The sequence below is a fragment of the Impatiens glandulifera genome, chromosome 1, assembly GCF_907164915.1.
Source record: "Impatiens glandulifera chromosome 1, dImpGla2.1, whole genome shotgun sequence".
In the NCBI taxonomy this organism is placed as follows: domain Eukaryota; kingdom Viridiplantae; phylum Streptophyta; class Magnoliopsida; order Ericales; family Balsaminaceae; genus Impatiens; species Impatiens glandulifera.
The window spans coordinates 14887259-14896789 of NC_061862.1; positions in this window are offsets into that span (position 1 = coordinate 14887259).

Sequence of the window (9531 nt, forward strand, 5' to 3'; positions counted from 1 at the left end):
ATGATTCTTCAGTGATCTGGAAGAAGAAGCTTCCTCTTACATAGGAAACGAATTTTCCATCCACCACGACAGCGTTAGTGAAGAAGTCGGTAACATCCATTTCTAGAATAAAATTGGAACTTTTCAGGAATTTTCTCAAGCTAGATTTCTCGAGAGATTCAAAAACAACTTCCCTTGTTTCGCTATCTCGAGATGATAGCACTGAATCAAAATTGACAACTAGGGATGTTCGAAGAGCTGATGGAGACATGATGGAGATATGAAGTAGAAGAGAGATCTGAGTTTTAGAGAGATACTCAAAGCAAGAATGTTGTGAGTTGGATGAAGGAAAGTTGCTCTTTAAATAGGAGATCGGTTTCAAGAAGCATTTAATATTTTCATTAAATGGGGAATATGTCCGTTATGAAATGCCTTATCTTATTTCCCATAAAGTTTACTTTTTGAGACTTGGGAAGGAGTTACTTTTTCAGAAGAATATCTTGGGAAGGTGCAAGGAGGGCTGACACAATAACGAGTCTAACACATGTTTAGAAATATTTTGAAAATGACCGGTTTTGGTAGGAGAAGTGGTAGCTTCTCTCTCAGAATATGCCCGATTGAAAAATAGATTTTAAAGTTAATCATTTTAAAATTTGACTGAAGTTTCATTAAGTCGATATTTTATAAAGCTGATAACACATAACCGATATTGAAACAAAATAATCGGTATGATTGTGAAATACATAGATTAAGAACAGATAGATCATAGGGCTAATAGTGTGATGGTCCAATAGTCGGAGTTCTTCTAGCTCTTGCATTGTTCACCCGGTTTATAAATGCATGGATTCTTTCATTTTTTAAAAGTTGGTTGGGATAGAAAATGGCTCCTCGACCGAGGAAGATATCGAGGTCGAAGAATAGACCGCACAACTGTGGAGCGTATCCGATCATTCTTTCATTTGAATAGATCATCTTATTCAGAATGTTGAAGATGATCCTGGATCAATTTACTGGAGTGCCTTCGGTTATAACAACCATCATCTCGAAGACCTTCTAGGAATATGTTTGAGTGTTTTCATTGGCAAGAATACTCTTACGAATGATCTCACTCAAAATTTGGAATTCACATTGAAGAGAACTTTTAGAACCATAGGTGTCGACCGGAGAAAAGGTTCCGGAGAAATGATGGCGCATCTCATTGATGACCATCGGTGAAAAAGAAAGATCTTTGAAACCTGCAATAGGTAGTTTGCAACTACGTGCGAAATTTATCTCGCTGAAGACAAAAGATTGACCTTGGATTTTGGCAAGGATAAGATCCTCCCAAATAACCTTAGCAGAGCTGAAGAATTCAAGAACTACATCATAGATTATGGCATACCTATCTTCTAGGAATGGTCTCGGACCGGAATACCCAATCTGCCGGAATGTTGCACAGATCTCAATGTCATCACTTTGAGAGATTGATTCGAAGTCGGCTAGAAGGATTGTGTTTGAGAGAGAGCGAGACATTTTGAAGAGTATTTTCCTTGTGTTTGATAGAATGTGATTTGAGAATATGAAGAATGTACTATTAAATAGCCAAGGAATCGATATACATATCTTGTTACAATCTAAGTATAGTTTGATTTTCACTAGTAAAAAAGTAATATTTAAAGGCGGTTTTAAGCGTAGTAAAAAGATAATTTCCCATAGTTAAAATCTATTAACTATGGTTTAAATACCGTAGTCAACCGGCGTTAAAAGTTCCACCGTTAAAAAATAATAATCAATAAGGGCAGGAAAAATACCGTAGTTAATAGTCTACAACGGCGGTTTAACCGCAATTAATAGCCTCTAACTGCGGTTTTAAAAACCGGAGTTAAAGATATGTTTGTTAATAAGGGCGGTAAACTTACCGTAGTTTAGTCTCCAACTGCGGTAACTTTACCGCCCTTATTAAGTAACATTTTTTTAACGACGGAACTTTTAACTACGTTTAACTGCGGTAAAATTACCGTAGTAAATAGTCATTAACTACACTTTTATAAACCGTAGTTAGAGACTATTAACTGCGGTAACTTTACCGCCCTTAGTTAATCATGTTTAATTGCGGTTTATAAAACTGCCGTTATAAACTATTAAATACAATATTTTTACTGTCTATATTGATTAATGATTTTAACAGAAAAACTTTTAATTGTGGTAAATTTACCGTAGTTAATGCAATAATCTAGAAAATAACACAAAATAATTTATATTACGGTAAAAGTATAATTACATCAAAATATTATTACAATAAGGAATGAGTTGACTGCTATCAGCAAGTCCCAAAATAGTTCTAAAATAAGAGAACTTAGCTTCATGTAGTGGCTTTGTGAAAATGTCGGCGACTTGCTGTTCGGTTGAGACATACTCTAGCTGGATATTCTTTTTCTGCACATGCTCTTGGATGAAATGATGTCTAATGTCAATATACTTGGTTCTCGAATGCAACACAGGATTATATGGTATCGCTATTGCGCTGGTGTTGTCACAAAAATTGAAGATTCCTCAGCCGTAATACCGAAGTCCCTCAGTTGGTGTTGAATCCGTAGAAGCTGAGCACAACAACTACTGTCTGCAAGATAATCTACTTCCGCTGTTGCGGTTGCAACTGAAGTCTGCTTCTTGCTATATAGGAAACAAGTCGGTCACCTAAGAACTAGTATGTCCTATTGGTACTCTTACGGTCGATTTTACAACCTGGATAATCTGCATCATAGTAACTCGTTAGATTGAAACTGGAATTATTCAGATACCACTGTCCCACATCTTGAGTTCCTTTTAAATATTTTAAGATTGTTTTAGCATCAGTATAGTGAAATTATTTAGGATTATCCTGAAATCTCCTGCACACTCCACTCGCAAACAAAATGTCCAGTCGGCTAGCTGTTAGATACATAAGTGAACCGATGATTCCACGATAGACTGTTATGTCCACTCCTAGACCATCTTCATCTTTATCTAGTTTGATTGATGAGCTCATTAGAGTGGAGGCTACAGAGCAGTTCTCCATTCCAAACTTCTTCAACAGTTCCTTTGTGTATTTGGATTGGTTGATGAAGGTTCCTCATTCGACCTGCCGAACCTGAAGACCTAGAAAGAAACTCAACTCCCACATCATACTCATTTCAAACTTGTCAGTCATCATTTTCGAAAATTTCTCACATAACTTAGGGTCGGTTGATCCAAAAATGATATCATCTACATAAATTTGAACAAGCAAAATATGTTCATTTTTCTCAAATTTAAATAGGTTCTTATCTATCGATCCTATAATGAAATCATGGTTGAATAAAAACTTTGTTAAAGTGTCATACCAAGCTCTAGGAGCTTGTTTTAAACCATAAAGGACTTTATCTAGCCGGTACACATGACTAATCAAATCTGGATTTTTGAAACCGGGAGCTTGCTCAACATACACTTCCTCACTTAGTTCACCATTTAAAAATGCACATGAGCAAATGATTTTTCAAAATCAATGCCTTCTTACTATTTATATCCCTGGATCACTAATCTAGCCTTGTTCCTCGTAACCAAACTGTTTTCACTGAGTTTATTTCTGAACACCCATCTTGTTTCGATAACCGATTGATTTTTCGATCTTGAAACTAAGTGCCAGACTTTATTCCTCTCAAACTAGTTTAATTCCTCTTGCATTTCTAAAATCCAATCGGGTTCCAACAATGCTTCATCCACATTTTTCGGCTCAATTTGTGATATGAAAGAGGATTTTTCATATTCTTCCGACAATTGATGTCTAGTTTGGATGGGTAGTGAGGGGTTACCTATAATAAGCTCAAGAGGATGATTTGTGTTCCATTTGAGATTCGGTCCAGAAATGTCTTCCAAATGACCTGTTATCTGATCAAGGTTAGACATATTAATAGGCTGAACAATGTCAAGCCGACCGATTTCCTCAGCAGACACTGAGGTGTCAACTTCCTACTATAAAGTAGCTTGATCCGACTCAATCTCAACATTAACCGTTTGGTCATATACAAATCTTTTATAGATCAGAACCTCATCTTCACTATCAGATTGGATATTTAAGTTTTCTAATATGTTGTGTAGGTCAAAAGATGATGTAGTGTTACTTTCAACCGATTCATCAAAAACAACATGAGAAGATTCTTCAATAGTTAAAGTCCTAGTGTTGTACACTCTATATGCTTTACTCACTACAGAATAACCTAGCATGATGACAACATCGAATTTTGCATCGAAAGCGGTCAAATAATTTTTGTCATCGTTATGAATGTAACACTTACAACCAAATATCCTAAGATACTGGATGTTAGGGACTTTGTCATGGTATACTTCAAAATGAGTTTTGTTAAGACATTTATTTAACATGGATCGGTTTTGAGTATAACATGCAATGTTGATAGCCTCGGCCCAAAATTTTTGAGCAATGCCCGAATTGGCTATCATGGATCTTGCGGCTTCCTTGAGAGTTCGGTTTCTTCTCTTGGCCATTCCATTCTGTTTAGATGTTCTAGCACTAAACAACTCGTGTCTAATACCGGATTCCTCAAAAAATGCAGTTAATGTACTATTAGTAAATTATGTACCTCTATCACTTCTAATTTTATTTACACGTATTGATTTCTCATTTTGTAATCTTCTAAGCTGTTTAATCAAATTATGTGTAGCTTGATTTTTAGATACCAAATATATCACCCAAGTGTATCTAGAGTAATCATCAATAACTACCATGGTGTAATGCATGTCGCCTAAGCTGGTGACCCTAACCGCTCCAAATAAATCCACGTAAAGAAATTCTAAACATCGGCTAGATTGAGCATTTCCATTACTTTTGAAAGTAGATTTTATCTGTTTACCCATTTGACATGCATAACATATTTTATCTTTAACAAATTTCATGTTAGGAATTCTTTGAACTAGTTCTTTAATGCAAATGTAGTTTATATTTTTGAAGTTCAAGTGATTTAACCTTTTATGCCAAAGCCAATTTTGATCACTCTTAGCTATCATGCAAACTGAGTTATCACATTTAGTTTTCCAGTCTACTTTGTAGATGTTTCCTAACCTATTTTCGGTTAGTAAAATGCTACCCTGTGGATTCTTAACTAAACATGCATGTTTATGAAGTTCAACAGTGTATCCTACACCGCACATTTGACTGATACTCAACAGATTGAAATACAAATTTTCAACAAGAAGTACATCGTTTATAGTTAGGTTGTCATGGGCAATCTTACCCTTTCCCACGGCTCTACCTTTGGAATTGTCGCCGAAAATTATCATTGCACCGTTTTCCTGAACAATATCGGTTAGTAAGTTGCTGTTTCCAATCACGTGTCTGGAACAACCGCTGTCCAAATACCATTCCAAATTTTTCAACCGCTTGTTCTTCTTAACATGCAAAATATAAATATTTACACCTTTTTGGTACTCACATTCACTTGGGTCCACGGTTAATTAGTCCCCTTAGAATCCATACTTTCATTAATCGAATGAGTTTCCTAGTGATGGTCTTAGTGGTTTTACATGTACCAGGCTTTACATTTCTCTGTCTACTTATGGTTACCTCATAGTGTCGTGGTGATCTTTGATCGGATGAATATCTATCATACTCTATTCTAACCGACCGGATGGCTTTCCTTCTCTCAAGATGAAGCCATCTTGAAGTGTCGGGTGGTCCTACATATGTTAATTCCTTTGCTAGTTTTGAATCGTGACTTGTTTCAATGCCGGTTGATGAACTCTTGACAAAGTTTATGAAAGACAACTTTTCTTTACTGAGATTCAACCCTTGGTTGGAAGGTTTAGGTTTACGTGGTCTACAATGGTTATAGCCTAGACCGAATTTACAGTTATATGGTCTTTGATGACTCGTCATCTGGCTTACAGCATCTTCAGATCTCTTCCATGCATCCATTACATATTAGTTCGTTCATTTTCTTCGGTCAACGATTGAACTGTCTCCTTGAGCTTCTCGTTCTCAGTGGATAGTTCAATTGTTGCAACAGTCTGAATTTTACTTGGTTCACAAATTTCAGTTTTACTCTATTCACCGGTCTAAAAGTTCAACCGGGTCGGTATAAGAGTTGATAGGTGCTTATACTCAACAATCATGTTGTTGAGTGCAGTAACCAAATATTCTCGGGTAAATTCTTCACAGGAAAAGTCAAATACTTGTACTTCAATTTTTATGAGACAAGAGATCCCTTCATCATCGCTATCCGAATCGGTATGTGCCCACTGGCTCCCACCACCATCGGTTATCAATGCTTTCTAAATCTCTTTTCCTTGACAATTTTGTTGATGATCATTCCTCTAGTTGTGATTTTCTGGTTTCTGGTCATCTATTCTCGGCTTTCTGCATTCTGACCTGTAATGACCTAAAGCATTACAATTATAACATCGAACGTTAGATTTATCACCGTAGTTATAGTTGTATGAGTTGGTCGGTTGACTCTTCTTCATGAACTTTCCGAACTTCTTTGCTAGCATGTCCATCGCATCTTCGCTAAATTGCTCTGTGATTTTGACCGGTACAGGAACGGCTAACTCCACCGATGTCACCAGGGCCCTGATAGCGGTTGAAGTTGAGGCTTTATCTTCAATTCTAGACTTTATTTCGAACTCGTATGCCTTCAAATCTTCAAAAACATCATACAGTTTCATCTTCCCGAGGCTGTTTGATTCCTTCATCACCATTGTTTTGATGTCCCAGGCATTGGGAAGAGATCTTAAGTCTTTGATGATAGTTTCTTTGTTATCATATTTCTTTCCAAGTACAGATAATTCATTTACCACACTGGTAAATTGATCACTGAATTCCTTCATGGTTTCACCAGGCCTCATCTTAATGTTTTCGAACTTTTGAGTAGCCACCAGTATCTTGTTCTCTTTTGTTCTTTTGTTTCCTTCATAAAGTTGAATGACTGTCTCCCATTCTTCCTTTGCAGTTGCACATTAGCTGACTTTGCCTAAAGTATTTCTATATAAGGCTTTAAAGATAGTGCTTCTGCAGTGGTTGTCCAGGTTGTTCCTTCTTTTGTCGTCGGTTGTCCATTCACTTCTTTCCTTTACGATCTTTATCGGTCCGTTAGAAAGAATGAACATCATCTCATCATCCATAGTGATCAGGTGCAGATGCATCGGCGGTTTCTCACCGTGAGTCATGCTTGCTTGCTTCTAGTTGCTTGAGTGTTGAGACTAGCTGCTTTGATATCAATTAATAGGATCGGGATCGTCAATAGAGGATCGGTGTCCCGCTAAAGGAAAACGCTTACACACTCACAATGGTTGGTACTAATCCGGTTAGAGATTAATACAGGTCTCAATACCACACAAACTGTCACAAACTCTTGAACCGGGTTCAAGTGCGGAAGTAGTTTGTTTCAGCTTGAAGCAACACACAACTTGGATAATAAGGATGAATAGAATGAGGAAGGATCGGTTGGATTAACGAGTAATCGGTTCGGATGATAGGAATGATCGAAATGGAGAAAGAACACAATACACAAGGATTTTATGAATGTTCGGAGATAAAAACTCCTATGTCACCCTTTTTTCTCGAAAATTGAGAAGGATATTCACTAGGAATATTCAATACACTTTACAACGCTTACGTCCAAGATCCGAGTCTGATTTACTGCTCATTCTTGACCTCTCAATAATAGCACTCTGTTGAACAGAAAACTTCTGTCAACTTACAAAATCAATGAGATGATTATACACTTTGATACTCTTGAACAGATTGTAAGAACAATAGATTTTATAGCTTTTTTAATTGTATGTATAACTCTTTGTAGCTTCAACTCTCGCAACTGTTCAACCTTGTAACTCTTACTTTTGATCTTCAGCTTCTCCTTTTATAGTGGAAATATGACAACGGTCATATTTCTTTTTCAACGGATACCTTTAAGGTAATCCTTGAATCTGATTGGTTTGTCAAAAGAAGCTGCAATGCATTAAATGCGATTGATGCTTCCCAAGAAGCAATACAGCCGGCCAGTTTTATCTTCACTTGACTTTAACAGTTGGTTGGTCGGATAGTTCTCTACTCCTTGAAGGCTACTTTTGGACTTATACCAAAATGAGTATATCTGCACACTTAACAGTCTTCTGTAGTTTACAGTCTATCAACAGACTTGTATCAAAATGGAAATAGCACAGTCTGCATAATTGAAAATCTCCTTCTGCCTATTCCCAAAGAGAACTTGTTGCATCAAAATGGAAACTTCCAGCAGTTCCATATCTTTGATTTGATCTTTATTAATCTTCCCGTTAGAATTGTTCGGTCATTTAAGATTGAGCCAATATTTTGAGCCGACCGTACAACATATCGGTTTGCTGCTTTGACCGGTTGACTGATTCTACCGCTGAGGAGAGGAAACTGATCTTCACGAGAAAGTTCATCGATCTTGAAATTTAGTTGAACCGGTCTTCTACTTAAGCTTATGGGATTGATTAATTTTGGGAGTTCCGGTTTGTGTCGCTTCTATGATATCGATTCGACCGGCCGATCTTGAAGATGTGACCGCTCCCAGCTTTTCCTGCACCAAAGATTGAATTTAATTAAGTTCTTTAGATAGTTAATTATTTATTAATTATCTATATAATTTATCTAACAATTTTGTTACTAGATCATTCGTCTATGTCATTAGTCATAAATTTAAAAAAGTAAATGAGAAATTTTATAGTACATGTAGACGAGTAACAAAGACTCGAGACACAAATGTACCAATTGTAGGAAGCCAATTGTCAGATCGATCCAAAACTCATTTCTTGTTGCTTTTCCTTTTTTCTCTAAAGTCAAGCCTTTGCCAATCTCTCTTCGCCTCTTTCTGTCCTCTTCACCAAATCTTTTTGATCCGCCCCTTGTCAAGGGGTGTTTAATATTTGGTCTGAATCGAATATTCGACCGAATTCGAATTACATTTTCGGTTTTCGAATCGAATTCTAAACCGATTCGAATTCAAATACGGTTTTCAGTTTGGTTTTCGAGTTTACGTTTTAACTCAAAAACCAAACCGAAAACCGAATTTATTTTTTTAATATATAATTTATAACATATTATATATTAAATTATCATTGGCCTCCTACTAAATCCCTACAATCCAGCCCAATAATTCAGTAAATCCATAATCCCTCATTCATTTTCCCCTTTCTCTAGTCGTCCACCTTCCTGGCCTTTGTGGATCTTCTAGTTGTCTACCTCATCTCTAACTTTAAGAATATATAAATTCTTTACATATCTATATATTTCACTAGTAATACCAGAAATGTCTTCAACACACCTCCATCGTCATATATTGTCGTCGTCATCACTATTTTACTTTCGTGTTCAATTGCCGAATATTGGCGTTGAGTTAGTAAGCTTAGTTTGCGTGATTTATATTTTTTTTATAATTTAAGTGGATAAAATCTCTTTAACAACTTATTTATTTTATTAACTCTTTTAAGAAAATTTCTTTTATCTTATGGGTAGGTGATGTTCAATATTTGGTCTAAACCGAATATTCGACAGAATTCGAATAAATTGATTTCGAATTT